This window comes from Balaenoptera acutorostrata, chromosome 8, assembly GCF_949987535.1.
Source record: "Balaenoptera acutorostrata chromosome 8, mBalAcu1.1, whole genome shotgun sequence".
NCBI classification, from domain to species: domain Eukaryota; kingdom Metazoa; phylum Chordata; class Mammalia; order Artiodactyla; family Balaenopteridae; genus Balaenoptera; species Balaenoptera acutorostrata.
In genome coordinates this window covers 26,424,507-26,439,869 of record NC_080071.1, presented here as the reverse complement: position 1 = coordinate 26,439,869, position 15,363 = coordinate 26,424,507, and the positions used below count along the sequence as shown (strand labels likewise).

Genomic DNA, 15,363 nt, shown 5'->3' with positions numbered 1-15,363 from the left:
CTTCTCCTGTTGTGGAGCACGGGCTCCAGGTGCACAGGCTCAGTAGTTGTGGTGCATGGGCCTAGCTGCTCCACGGCATGTGGGATCTTCCCAGACCAGGGCTCGAACCCGTGTCCCCTGCATTGGCAGGCGGATTCTTAACCACTGCGCCACCAGGGAAGCCCCACATATGTATTTTCATACTGTATTTTATACTGTATCATACTGAAAATGTATTTTCATACATTTTCATTATTAAACTGGAAAATGTGAGAACATGAAGTAAGAACTTTAACTCATGATGCTAAAACAGAACAAATGAAAGCAGGAGGAAGTAAATAATGCATAAATAAGTAGGAATTAATGATTTAAGAAGCACAGAATTGAAAAACTATGTAGGTTTTTGTGTGGGGGGGGAGGGTGACACAGCTCTCCTGCAAATTTAATGAAAAGAACAAAAATATTATAATAGATTCCAAGAGTTTTTAAGTTACATATAATAGATACGGTAGTAGGTTAGAAATTCCAGGTGAAATGGATGACTATCTAGAAAATATGTAAATTTTTAATCAAGAATTAGAGCTGTTGAATCAAAGTATTGTAGAAAAAAATATGAAAAATGTTATCAGAGGGCTATCCTCCAAAAGGCTCTGGGGTTAGTCAGGGAGGCAAGCTTATTTGGTCTTTTAAGGAAGAGATAACTGTCTTTAAAGATTTACAGAGCATAGAAAAAACTATGAAGTTTCTGAGTTTATTTTTACGTAGTGAACACATCTCGACTAACATTCTACAAAGAAATCCCACAGAATGAAAGAAACCTCTCTTATGAGTATAGCTGTAAAGATGCAAAATAAAATAATATTTAATAAGATAAATTTATCTGTCACTAAGTATGATTATTACAGGAATTCAAAAATGGCTTACTAGTATAAAGCTATATCTCACACTAATACATCAAGGGAAAATCATGTTCAAGGTGGCATAGTTTATAAGTGGCAGACCTAGGTGTCAAACTCAGTTTCGTGGTGCAAAAGTTAGCTGGTCATTACCCATCCCTGGGAACTCACTCTTATTTCTCCTTACAAACTGAAATGCTTATCTTAGACTTCTTGGAGGTCATCTCCCTTGCCTTATTTCCCAGTTTTATCTTCTCTCTCATGCTAAAATGACTCCAAGGCAAGAGGTGCACATCCTTCTGAGCCAATGAATGTCCTTGACCTCATGGTTGTCCATTCATCCTGTGAATGTTTACTGAGCGCCTGCTCAGGACCAGCCACTGTGTTAGAAGCTAGGGAGACAAAGGTCAGTAAGAGAGGGCTCCTGACTGGAAAGGTGCCTGGTCTATCAATACTTCTCAATACTGTAACAAACTGTTTTTGAGAGGATGTGATTTTTTCCTTTTAATGGTCATTTTTATTCTATATTAGAAAATAATACCTATCAGTTCATGAGTTTGATATGTTATTGCTTAAAATAAAAGAAGTTAAATTGAGTAAAATATATAAATAAAACATTAATATTACACTAATATGGTGAAAACCTTGAAAGGAAATAAAAGATTGGGAAAGATTAGGTAGTATAATTGGACAGCTCAGACAGAATAATATTCTTTTTAAAAAAAAATTAATTAATTAATTAATTAATTAATTAATTTTTGGCTGTGTTGGGTCTTCGTTTCTGTGTGCAGGCTTTCTCTAGTTGCGGTGAGCGGGGGCCACTCTTCGTCGCGGTGTGCGGGCCTCTCACTGTCGCGGCCTCTCTTGTTGCGGAGCACAGGCTCCAGACGCGCAGGCTCAGTAGTTGTGGTGCACGGGCTTAGTTGCTCCACGGCATGTGGGATCTTCCCAGACCAGGGCTCGAATCCGTGTCCCCTGCATTGGCAGTCAGATTCTTAACCACTGTGCCACCAGGGAAGCCCCAGAATAATATTCTTTATGGAAGTGAAGTGTGTGTCTTTATAACTTCTGCTTTATAGTTGTATATAATTATGTCCTCAAAAGAGATAAAGCATTGACTCTGGCCCTTCCGCCACTGAATAGCTCTTCTCAAAAGATGATGGAAAATTAAAAACTTAGAGGGATATAGATTAAACAATATGTATGTTAAGCTAATAGAAAATGTTCTAGTTAATGATGAAATATTAGCTTTATCATTGAAATCAAGAATGAGTCAAAGATGCCTGTCATCATCAATACTATACATCATCAACTTTTTCCCTGAAAGTTCTAGATAGTGCCATTAAATCAGATATGGCAATGAGAGGTATACAAATTTCAAAGGAGTGTACTTTTTTCCCCTCCCTTTTTTCTTTCTTCCCGCCCCCCCCCCCCCCTTTGGTAAGTAAGCTATCTAACACCTAAGATAATCAAGGGAAAACATTTAAAACCAAATGAAAAGGTTTAGGAAGTTATCTGGATGTGAAAGTTAATATACATACACCTGTTAGAACCATTAAAATTCAAAACACTGACAGCACCAAATGCTGTCAAGGATATAGAGCAATAGGAACTCTCATTCATTGCTGGTGGGAATGCAAAATAGCACAGCCACTTTGGAAGACAGGTGGGCAGTTTCTTACAAAACGAAACATATTCTTAACTATACAATCCAGTCATCACACTCCTTGGTATGTATAAGTTTCAAAATGAATTGAAACCTTATATCTACACAAAAACATTCACATGATTGTTCGTATCAGCTTTATTCATAGATGCCAAAATTTGGAAGCAAACAAGATTTCTTTCAACAAGTGAATGGATAAACAAACTGGTATACCCATGCACTGAAACTTTATTCAAGGATGAAAATAAATGAGTTATCAAGCCGTGAACAGACATGGAGGAAACTTAAATGTAAATTGCTAAGTGAGAGAAGCCAGCCTGAAAATACACACTGTATTATTCCAACTACACAACATTCTGAAAAAGGCAAAACAATGGAGACAGTAAAAAAAAAAAAAAAAAAAAATCAGTTGCTAGACGTCAGGGACAGGGGAAGGAGGAACGAATAAGTGGAACATGGGATTTTCAGGGTAGTGAAACTATTCTGTATGATGTAGTAATGATGGACACATGTCATTATATTTTTTGAAACCCGTTGAACTGTACAACACAAAGAGTGAACCCTAAAGTAAACTACAGACTTTAATTAATAATTATCAGTATTGGTTCATCAATTGTAACAAATGTACCACACTAATACAAGATGTAAATAACAGGGGAATATGGGAGAGGGGAGGGGCACCAGGGTATATGAGAACTCTTTGACCTGTCTGATCAATTTTTCTATAAACCTAAAATTGTTCTTTAAAAAAGTCTGTTGATTAAAAAATTTAATGTGGAAAAATCTGCATCTTTGCCCCTTAGCCATTTTAGTGCATCACCATCTTCCAAATCAGTGGAATCTCTAGAGGAGGGGGGAGTAGGAAATGACTCACTGGTGTGAGAAAGAAAGTATTAGAACATTGTTAATATGTAATTTTAAAAGAAACAGAAGTTAATTTTTATTGGCATTTAAAACATGGATAGGCACAGAGGACAACACTCAGTTTGTGGGTCAGAGACTCTGTGTGTGGTGCTGGAGTCATGCTGTGGGAAGAGAGGGTGCGCTCACTGAGTGGGGGGCCACCTTGCCAGCCTCATGTGGTTATTACCTTTCATATTGCAATTTAAGTATGGGGTTTTGGAGGGCAGGTTATTTTCTGGGTTCTACAAAAGAGGGACGGACAAATGGACAAATAGGTGGACGTTTCTCTCTCTTTTCCAAACCCCTTTTCCATACCTTGATCTTTTCAGGAAAGCACTCTTTTGGGTATGGAAGTGGAGCCTAACTTAAGATCCTGTGTTTTTGTGTCTGGTGCTTCTTGGAGCTCTTGGCAGAAACTTGCAGCAGTAGGAGCTTCTTTAATTCCATTCTTTGAGGGCCCTTGGACTGTGGAGTTGAGTTTCTGCTGCCTCAGTTAGAAATCTGTTTGCTCATAAAACTAAATATTAGTAGAGGTCAGGATCCCAGTAGTATGTGGGGTGGGGAGGCGTGGCAATATTTTTTTAGTTGTTCAGGGGTCGCTTTCCATGCGATTACTTTTCAGTATTAGTGACCATAGTGCATGTCTCCTGATCCTTTGGATATTACCCTTCCTCCCTTCTTTAAGATAGTTTATCATGGGGAACGAACCCCCCTCCCTACAATATTGCAACCTTTAGTCATTGATTGAAGTGGTGATTTCTGTTCTTCAGAAAGGGATGGATCATTTAGCACTATTATACTGTCTGATTCTTATTTGATTTTGGACATCTATCATGTCTTCCCTTAATCATTGCTCTGTTTGCTTCCCTTTCTCCTTTCCTCCCTTTCCTTCCTGACTCCCTTATTTTAAGTTTGAGTTTGATTTTTAAATGTTATTCCCAACTTGTTGATAGTAAATGTAACTGGATGTTTCTCAAGAGAATTGTAGAGACTTTTCAAAATACTTATATATCAAAATACTGGTATTTCGAGAATGAAACCTCTTAGTATGAAAATAAAACTATTTCAGAATTTTACTTTAATTTGTTGCAAGTTTCCCGTAGCCTACATTCCTGAACATATTCATGCTCTAACGCCCTCCCTCATGTCATCCAGTGGACCTTACTTGGAAAGTAAGTCAGCGTTGTCGGGTGAATGGTGCAGAGGAAGCTGAGCATACACCCTCCCCTTGACTTCAATAACCCCCATCCCTTGCCTTTTCCTGCTGTGCTGGCCCAAGTGAACTCAGTCTTTCCACATTTAAATCATTCCCTGCCCCCACGCTTATTACTGGCAGATGCTCCCACGTGTTTGCATGCGTGGATTGTTAGAGCTTAGCCTTCGATGTAGAGGTACATGTTTGGTCTGTGGGCTTTATGTTGGATATTCCTTTTTATTAGGTGATACTTTACGGAATTATGATGAGTGTTCCCCACATGCCAGGCACTGTGCTGAGTGAGCACTGTGAGGTCTACAAAAATACAAGTCTTTTACTTTTTTTTTTTTTTTTTTAGATTCTTAACTTTAATTTCCCCACAGATATGCTTTTCTTTTTTGATTGGATGGTTAATGGCATCCATTTGTGAATGTTAATCTCCTGTTATTTAGTTGCTAAACTCTGTATTGCTAGGTTCTAAGCTCAAATGAACTTTCACACTTCAAGTGTAACTACAAAGAATCAGGAAAATACATTATTACTATGTTCTTTTTATTTTTCCTTTTGAATGCTCAAGAGATAAAATGTGGTTCAGATGACTAGCAGTGTCTGTGGGAGTTTATACTGTAGCCCAATCTCCCTTCAGCCTCTAGAGCCCATTGTTTTGTTAGAAATGCATTGCATGTTCACAGATAATGGAAATAAATGTGTTACTTACTTGTGCAATTTCCTTCTCCTGTCATGGATATTTTTACTTTAAAATGGCATGGAGAAAGGAACAAGTCAAAAATTATGTGGCCGTCTGGAAATAAGTCCATTCTATAACATTTTTTTTGATTAACATAGGTAAACTTCACATTAATTGGGTGTACAGTTCCAGGAATTTTGGCTCATGCACAGATTCATGAAAGCTCTGCCACAATCAGGACACAGAACAGTTCTATCCTTCCAGAGAAACTCTTCTTTGTAGTTACATCCTCCCCCATCACTGACCCTTGGTGACCACTGATCTGTTCTCTCTCGCTATAGTTTGACTTTTTAAGAATGTCGTAAAAATGGAATCATGAACTTTTGAGACCATCTGCTTTCACTTAGCATACTGCCTTTGAGATTCATTCACTATTTATGTGTATCAGTAGTTCTTTTTTTATTGCTTAGTGTAGTATTATATAGTATGGATGTACTACAATGTGTTTATCCATTCACCCATTGAATGCCATTTGGGTTGCTTCCAGTTATGAGTCATTATGAGTAGAACATTCATGTACAGGTTTTTGTGTAAACACTAGGTTTTCATTTCTCTTGTGTCTAGGAAAGTGATTGCTGGGTCATGCAGTAAGTGTGTGTTTAACTTCATGAGAAACTTCCAAACCATTTTCCAGAGTGACTACCATTTTGCATTCCACCAACAATGCATGAGTTTTGTTTGCTCTGCATCCTCATCAACACTTGGTATTGTCCATATCTATTTCAGCCATTCTAATAGGTGTGTAGTGATCTCATTTTTTAAAAATCTACATTTCCCTAGTGGTGCTAGGTGTTGAAGACCTTCTGGTGTACTTATTTGCCTTTTGTTGACCCTCTTTAGTGAACTGTCTGTTTAAGCCCTTTGTTGATTTTTTAAACAGGCTTATTTGTTTTCTTATTGTTGAACATTCAGAGTTATTTATATATTCTGGATATAAATTCTTTGTCTAATGTGAGTTGCAGATATTTTCTCCCTGACTATAGTTTGTCCTTTCATTCTCTTACAGGTGTATTTTATAGGTCAAAAGTTTCTTATTTCAATAAGGTCCAATTTGTCAATTTTTTTCTTTTATGGATTGTTCCTTGGTGTCTTATCTAAGAAGTTGTTGCCTAACCCCAGATCATGAAGATATTCTCCTGTGTATGTTTTGTGTGTTTTGTAAGCCTTACAGCTTTCCTTTGTAATTAGAGCTATTATTTACCCTGAATTAAGTTTTGTTAAAGGTATAGTTTTTTTTGTTTGTTTGTTTTTTAGCATACATATGTCCAATTATTCAAACATCATTTGTTGAAAAGACTATCCTCTGTCTATTGAATTTTAACCTATGTCAAAAATAAGTTCTTTATATTTGTGTGACTTTCTTTCTAGGCTCTCTATTGTGTTTTGTTAATCTATGTGTCTATCCATTTGTCAATACCACACTGTTTTGATTAGCTTTATAGTAAGATTGAAATCGAGTAGTGTGGGTTCTCTAGCTTTCTCTTCTTTTTCAAATTGTTTCTATTCTCAATCCTTTGCCTTACTATGTATTTTACAATCAGCTTGTCTATAGATGCAAAAATTCTGCTGGAGGTTTTTTTTTTTTTGCATTTTATTTATTTTCTTATACAGCAGGTTCTTATTAGTTATCCATTTTATACATATTAGTGTATATATTGTCAATCTGCTGGAGTTTTGACTGGAATTGTGTTAAATGTATGGATCAATTTGGGAAGAATGGACCTTTGTACTGGGTTGAGTCTTCTAATCCATGAACATTGTATGCCTCTCCATTTAGTTTGGTCTTCTCTGATTTCTTTTATCAGTGTCATATAGGTTTCAGAATATAGATTCTGTATACATTTTGATGAAGTTATATCCACGTAGTTCATTTTTGTGGTATTTAAAATTTTTTCTTGGCTATTATGTAGAAATATTTTTTATCTTTATGAAAGGAAATTTTTCTTTTTAACATCTTTATTGGAGTATAATTGCTTTACAATGGTGTGTTAGTTTCTGCTTTATAACAAAGTGAATCAGTTATACATATACATATATACCCATATCTCTTCCCTCTTGCGTCTCCTTCCCTCCCACCCTCCCTATCCCACCCCTCTAGGTGGTCACAAAGCACTGAGCTGATCTCCCTGTGCTATGCAGCTGCTTCCCACTAGCTATCTATTTTACGTTTGGTAGTGTATATATGTCCATGCTGCTCTCTCACTTTGTCACACCTTACCCTTCCCCCTCCCCATATCCTCAAGTCCATTCTCTAGTAGGTCTGTGTCTTTACTTTATTCCCATCTTGCCCGTAGGTTCTTCATGACCTTTTTTTTTTTTTTTTTAGATTCCATATATATGTGTTAGCATATGGTATTTGTTTTTCTCTATGAAAGGAAATTTTAAAAGATATTTTACTTCTTATTTCTGTGCATTAAGAGACCACTTTCCTGCTCCTTGACTCTGAACTACTGGACTTCTCTTTGCATCTATTGTCTGCTTCTGAGTTTTGGGCTGCCTTGAGTCCTTGCTGGGGTATACTGAAGGGAAAAAAATGGTTAATTCATCACCAGTTCAGTGGTACTTTGAATTCTAGTCTTCTTCAGTCCACTTGCTCCAGTTTACTGTGGGTCCTCAAATTGTTGCTTCATGCATTCCATCCAAGCTTTATATCTGTATTCTATTCAAGAGACAGGGTAGTGTGTGCTTACCTCATCTTTCCTGCACCTAGAACCAAGAACAATCTCTTTTGCAGTGACTGTAACTAAGTCTTTCTAATCACATGTCAAATTTTGTTTGTTGGGCTTCCCTGGTGGCACAGTGGTTAAGAATCCACCTGCCAATGCAGGGGACACGGGTTCGAGCCCTGGCCGGGAAGATCCCACATGCCGCGGAGCAACTAATCCCAAGTGCCACAACTACTGAAGCCTGTGCTCCTAGAGCCCGTGCTCTGCAACAAGAGAAGCCGTTGCAATGAGAAGCCCGCACACCACGACTAAGAGTAGCTCCCACTCACCACAACTAGAGAAAGCCTGCATGCAGCAACGAAGACCCAATGCAGCCAAAAATAAATAAATAAAATAAATTTTTTAAAAAGGATAGGAATTTATTTTTAAAAAATTTTGTTTGTTATTATCAGGCAATCCACATATGTGTTGAGATCTTGTAAAATATCTCCCTTGTCCACTCCCTGTCAGGAAAATTACAGTACAACTCTTTTCTCAACTCTGAATACCCAACTCCTATTTATAGTCTTAAAGTATTTATTAAAGGAAAATAATAATTTTTGGCTTGAGTAATTGGAGTTGAATATGTGATGTCAGAGTAACATATTTATGACAATTTTCCTTAAAGAAGAGAAGTCATGAAAAATTATGTTTGAGCTATTTAAGACTGATTCTGCTGGCAGCCTTGGCAAACTTTAGAGAGGATGGGAGAATTGATATTTAAAAAACAAATCTGTGTGTATGAAACAAATTGTGGGAAATCTGTTACACATTTAAAAATTTTATACAAATGATGATGAGATGTAGAGGCGGGTATTTTAAAGAGGGAATAAACTTCCTTAATTTGCATAGGAGTCTCAGAGTTTGTGTTTTTATTCACTGCTGATTTATCCACTCAGAAATTCTGTAGTGAGAGCATTGACAATTTTTGTGTTGAAATTAGGGCAAATACATTATCTTTTAAATTTGTTGGCCACTTTTGTGTTTAAAGTTTGCTTTAGGTATACTAAGCACAAGCCAATATAACCATAGATTTCTGACCTTATCTCCAGTAATAACTGATCCTTTCAATGTAAATTTTAATAATTCTGTAGCCAAGCATAATCATTTAGGAGTAAAATTATAAAGTTTCAGTTTCAATCTGGTTTCCCCAGAAATTGAAACTATTTAGTAACATTTGTATCTGTTAGAAGAGCTCTTGCTTGGCGAAAAAGAAAACAAAGGAGAGGTCAGTTCTTTCGTAAAGGTAGAAAGTACTCACTGGCTTTTTCAAAAGTGGGCAAAGTGTCCTCCATATTCCCTCCCGTTTTTCTTGGAAGAAAAATGTACCTTAGTTCAAAAAAAATATAATCAGAGTGTCTTGAAAACACAAGCTGACAAAATATTTCAGTTATGCTTCATTTTGATGAAGGATAGGCATCTGAAGGGAGGAAGGGGAAAATGGTCATGAAATGAAAGAGCATAAACTCCGGGATCAGAAAGATTCCACTGAGGATTTATTTGGACATTTTTGTCTCTCAGGTGAGCTCGTGAAGGTTTTAGACTGATAAGAAGTTGCTGCAGGAAGAGACAGCAAGATGATGGGGGATGATGTTCTGTGCCCCTGGCTGGGGCAGAGTCTACCAGATGTCTCTCCCTGTGGACCCCCAACCACCCCCCAGCCCAGGCCGGGAATTCCAGGAAGCCCTTTCCTCTTCAATGTCTCAGTGCCCTCCATACAAAAGCTTAACATCATGCCTACTGTAAAGGAGGGATGCTTAAAGGAATTCCGTTTAGCTCAAGGCCTGCATTGAAGCATTTGGAACTGAGAGGCAGTAAACTGATAACTCACACAGCATCTGTTGTGAGGGGTTATGCCAGCATATCAGATCTAGAAATTATGCAAAATGCGAACTTGGTACTCATTTGGCCTTGCATGCAATTTCCTATCTTCTGAAGGAATGAATTATAAAACTTATGACAACTGAAATCATACCAATGGTATATGAAAGACTTGCTGAACTTTGATCATAACATCCCTTAAATCTTCTGGAAGCTGTTTAGTTTGCATCAGCTGGTCTCAAGTTAATCGTGGTTGTCTTGTTTGTAGAGGGTGTTTTGGGTTGTAGTTTAAGGGGAGAAGTTTACAGGTCCATCTTTCCCTCTCTGATACCCCTTATCACCCCCTCTCCCAGCTTGCCTGGCAGATTTCAGCCAGCAGGGACCCAGCATTGCCTAGCTTGGTAATGCCTGCACATGAAAGGACTTTCAGTTACATTGATATTTTACCTGTGACTGATGGCATCAGCAAAATTCCTAGAAGTAATGCCTCATTTTCCTTCTAGCCTTGTGAATAACATTGACTTTTAGAACCTTTATGGGCAATTCTAGATGTGAAAGGATTTCAATTAATTTTTTTTCCGTCAGACAGTTTTATTAACTAAACACCTTTTCTTCTTTTTGGAAGGCCAGCAACTCCATCTGTCATCACACACCATAAAATTTTATGAGATTGGTTACCCGGGCAGAAACCCAACCTCTTTTTAAGGTTTTTATTAATTATAATAAGTTTATGTTAATATTACTTTATTAGAAATATCCATTCTAGAAAGCTAGAAGATATTAGTAAGCAAAAGTAAGGTAAAGTGACATTCTCTTATCTAGAGATTATCTTTATTTACCCTTCAAGGTGTAGAATTCAAGATCTGTTTATGCCCACACACATTTGTTTTTACCCAAATGAAATGCTGTTCATGCTGGTTTATCAACTGCTTTTTTTTTTTTTCTGTTAATGCTCTTCACCTTTCCCTGTCAATACATTTCATTTCATTTTATGTAATACCCAGTCCATTCTCACATCCTCTAAAACATTTATAGGTACTTTGTTCTAATTAGGATCTACTCTGGGGCTTTGCTGTGCATCTGGTTATGTCCTGTAAACTTCTCAAGTCATGACGCTGACTTTTTTTTTATATATAAATTTATTTATTTATTTATTTATTTATTTATGGCTGTGTTGGGTCTTCGTTTCTGTGCGAGGGCTTTCTCTAGTTGCGACGAGCGGGGGTCACTCTTCATCGCGGTGCGCGGGCCTCTCACTATCGCGGCCTCTCTTGTTGCGGAGCACAGGCTCCAGACGCGCAGGCTCAGTAGTTGTGGCTCACAGGCCTAATTGCTCCGCGGCATGTGGGATCTTCCCTGACCAGGGCTCGAACCCGTGTCCCCTGCATTGGCAGACAGATTCTCAACCACTGCGCCACCAGGGAAGCCCATGACGCTGACTTTTGAAAGGACCAGGCCATTTGTCCTACAAAATATTGCACTTTCTGGATTTTTCTGTTGTTTCCTTGTGGTGGTGTTAGCTTGTTCTTAAATCCCTCTATATGGAACAGTTAGATCTAGGCAACATGGACTGAAGTTAAATGGTGTTTGACTAGAATACACTGTAGATGGCATCATATATTTCATAACATGTCGCATCAGAAGGCACAAGCTCAGGCTCAATTTTCTTAGCGTGCAAACCTAGAGAGAGTTAATTTAACTGGGAGGTGGTAATTGGGCAGTTTATCCACTCCAGGTACCAGAAGGGTTTGGAAGGTATTTGCATGGTAAGTTTAATGAAATACAGTGAATCAATGGAAATGATGAGTAGTAAAATACCATGAAGAAATTTAAGTGGCATTCAATTCACTTTAATTTGCTAAACCCTGAGGGAACTGCATATTTTTATCAGAAGTAAAAAATATCCTTTTTCTTTTATAATTTCTTCTCTGTCTCCGTCTGCCTCTTTTTCTCTTTCTCTCTGTGTATGTGTATAATATGCATAATTTTCCTCTTCTGTTGAAGACTTTTCGGTGTGTATCCTTTTAGCCTTGTGAGTGCTTCAAAGTACTGTGTCACTTTAAAAAAAAAAATTAAAGTTCTCCTTTTAGCATGCTGTTATAAAGGAGTAACTTTAAAAGAAACATCTAGGGTAGTTTCCCTTTCAAAATAAACATATTTGATTACTTGATATGTGGAAGCAACTTTTCCCTAGAGATGAAGATGAGAAGAGTCCTAGAAGGAAGTGGGCTTAGTGAAGACTGGTAACTGTGATAAGTATTTCTCACAATTCACTTTTGTTTGTATTGGCTCTTGCTGTTGACATTGACTTAGGAGGCTTAAAAATTCATATTCTTGGCTTTTCTGAACAATACCAGGTCTTAAATACTAGTACTCGTTGGGTGGGGAAAGGATTTGTGAGTTTAACGATGTCTTTTGCTTTTATGTATAAATGGTATTGACTTAAGAAGAAAACACTAGAGAAACACAAGGCAGGGAGGGTGGAGAAAGGGTTGGGGTGCAAGGGGATGTCTTTGAACCATCACACTTTGTGTAGGGAGATGAAGTTCCCTTGTGATTCCTGGGGAGTTTAAGTACCTGTGCCGTGTATGTACTGAGCCCCACTTAGTCCTATTCTTTCTCCTCCCTTCGTCTCTGACTGCATTGTTCAGGGGTGTGCCCCTGACTGAACAATGGAATTTGCCAAATGGTATGAAATTTGCTGGGTCATCACTGTGCCTGAAGTAAAGGTTCACTGAAATGTCAGAATTCTAAGTATGGCATCGTACGATTTTTAAGGACGTCTGCATTTCCCTCACCTGATTTTTGTCTTCCCTACCCACCTCACCCCATGCCCTCCCCCAAATCATCTGAAATGAACTTGTATCTGTATACTTCTGAAAATTCTTACCAGGACTGCCCCCAGGTGTAAGATGCCTCTCAAACTCAAAGACATTCCTTCTACTCTTCATACGTGGCATTTAGATGAGTGCAATTTTCTTTTATCTTACATCTATGGAATGATTTAGGTACTGCTATTGCCAGGATACAGATGAGAAGGCTGTGGCTCAACTTCAGTTTTGAGGTTTGGATTTTTCCTTTTAAGCAATTGGCACATTAAAAAGGCAGACAATTCTTTTGCTTAACAAAGAGTTCTGCTGTTGCTTCCTTGAAATTCATTCTTCCTCTTCTAAGTATATGTGACCTGGTGATTATAAATAGAAAACCATATGATTTGGGGGGGCCTAACTATGATTGAGTAATTAATTAACTTACGTATAAGTTGTTTAACTATCTTGTAAAACTTTTCATAATATGAATTTTAAAACACACACACAAATCTTTAATCTGTAATTGAAAACTGCCTTTATAATGAATGACCCTAATGATTTTCATACTTCATGCTTTATAAAGGAAAATACTTATGGTCTTATTGATTTTTCTGATGAGTAAAATGGTACTAACCTCAGCCTGCTATAAATAGGCACTATGCTTGGTTTTGAATTGCTGAATGGTTTCTCGTACAAATGTCTTTCTTATTCTATGAAATACTAGGATTCTTTTTTCCTTTTTATTTCTCATCACATGTAGACCCATTAATATTGGAAGGGAATTTCACGTAGAACTTAACGTGGAAGCTATAAAAACAAAAATCTGTCAAAGTACAGCATGTTTCCTGGTCACTAGTGATTTGAGTCATAAGGATCCGATGCAAAAACAAAGATTAATTAGGGCAAAACATTATCATAAAAGTCTCTCATTTGTTTTCCTCTAGAATTTTCTGGCAAAATAAAATGTATGTCAAAATTACATGCAAAAATACTTGAAATTAAGTCTTGTTAGCTAAAATATATCACATTTGTAAAAGATTCAGTTTTGATAGTGCTGGAAATCTAAGATGGTATAAATCCCTTCTTTCTTAGTTTTATATTTTAAAGAAAAGGCCAAAACCTTTCTTTAAAAGGGTTTATAAACCACTATCATGTAGCAGGGTTTTGTTCCAGCTGAAAAAAATTTTCCATTTATTTCTACAATATAAATAGTGTGCAAATCACCCCAGAAAGGGATATACTGGGTATTTCAGAGACCTGAATCATAATCTGCTTGGGGGTAGGTCTGGCTCATAAGGGTAAATTTAAGAGTTTCTGCCCTTTGCTGGTGGGGCGGGGGGGTGGGGTGGGGTGGGGGGTGGGGTGCGTCTAGGAGCATATTATCTCTGGACTGCTTTTGGAATTAAGGGGCAGAAGATAAAGTTGGTGATTCTTTTTACCCTAGGCTGAGTAGTGATCCCTGGTTGGAAATTCAGTGGAGTTTCGTGGTAAGAATGTTTATGGGTGGGAACTACAGGGTGTGTCTTCCCATGGAATGTCCACTCCAAGGAGAGGTCTGGAGTATTGTAGGCCATGGAAGGGATTAACCCTGGGGTGGGGCAGCAGTAGGTCACTTAATCTTCCCCAATACTGATTTTCGGGCAGGAGTTTTTAAAGGGTAGGATCTTCACAGAGAAAGAGTATGTGCTTAAAAGTGTTCTCTCCATATATAGAGCATTAGTAAAAAAATGGATGTTTCAAAACTTTAAGTATTCCTAGAAGTCTTATTGAGCCAAAAGAACTTTTAAGTGACTTGAAAGGGAATTTTTCCCCCCCTCATGGCATCTAGTGCTTGTTAAGGTACTTTACGTATGCAATTTTAATACATAGTGTTTAGCAGTGTTTCTGTGTGGTTGGTACTGCGCTATTTGAACGTTGAGGAAACTGAGGCCCAAGGTCACATAGTGAGTAAAGGAGCCTGAATTCGGCCCTAGGTATTAACTTGTGTTATGTTTCTTAGTCATGATGCTTTGTAAAAAGCTGACCATTTTCAATTATGAGATAACCAAGACCCTAACTCTTCTTTCAGGAGCCAATGGGAATTGGTTTGGGAAGTGGATCTACTCCTTACTTAAGATAGCCTCTCTTATGTGTTTATCAAAGGAGGATTTGGATTAAAAAAATAAGATAATTGAGCACTTATCTTTTTTTTTTCCCACTGTGCAACCCGCTTCAGTGCCTGCAGCCTACAGGCAGAAGCCAGGCAATGGTTCGGGGCCAGTTTGCTCCAGCATGGGACACTATGTGAGGCCCAGGGGGATGGGCCTGCCATAAATCCAAACCCATGCATAGCGCTTATCTTTTTAAATATCTTAATACAAATGTGTAGTATCAGTTTTCAGTTTCAAAACATAAAAGAAAACCTAGCTGTTTTAAATAGAAAAGAAGGGAACGATACTGATAAAAGTGTTGGCAGTTAGGAGCGGCAGGGCCTAGGCTAGGCCTTTAGGTGTGTTAATGCCTTTTATCTGGCCTGGCAGGGGCACTGCTGCTTCTGTTACAGTCAGGAAGGTGGAGAAGCTGCCCTTAGAGTATCGCTGTGATGCAGAAAGAAAAAAAAAAGGTGTCCCATCCGTGCTTTGCTTTTTTATACCCATGAGA

General features: G+C 37.9%; 1 protein-coding gene and 1 non-coding gene across 9 annotated transcripts in view; one reads left to right on the top strand and one right to left on the bottom strand.

Annotated features, from left to right (window-relative positions):
- Positions 1-15,363, top strand: part of COBLL1 (cordon-bleu WH2 repeat protein like 1) — a 150,729-nt gene that overhangs the window by 37,096 nt on the left and 98,270 nt on the right. The gene's annotated exons all lie outside the window — the stretch shown is intronic.
- On the bottom strand, positions 14,919-15,050 carry LOC114238078 (small nucleolar RNA SNORA42/SNORA80 family). Its single transcript, XR_003623506.1, has one exon. It is a non-coding gene; the product is annotated as a small nucleolar RNA SNORA42/SNORA80 family (small nucleolar RNA).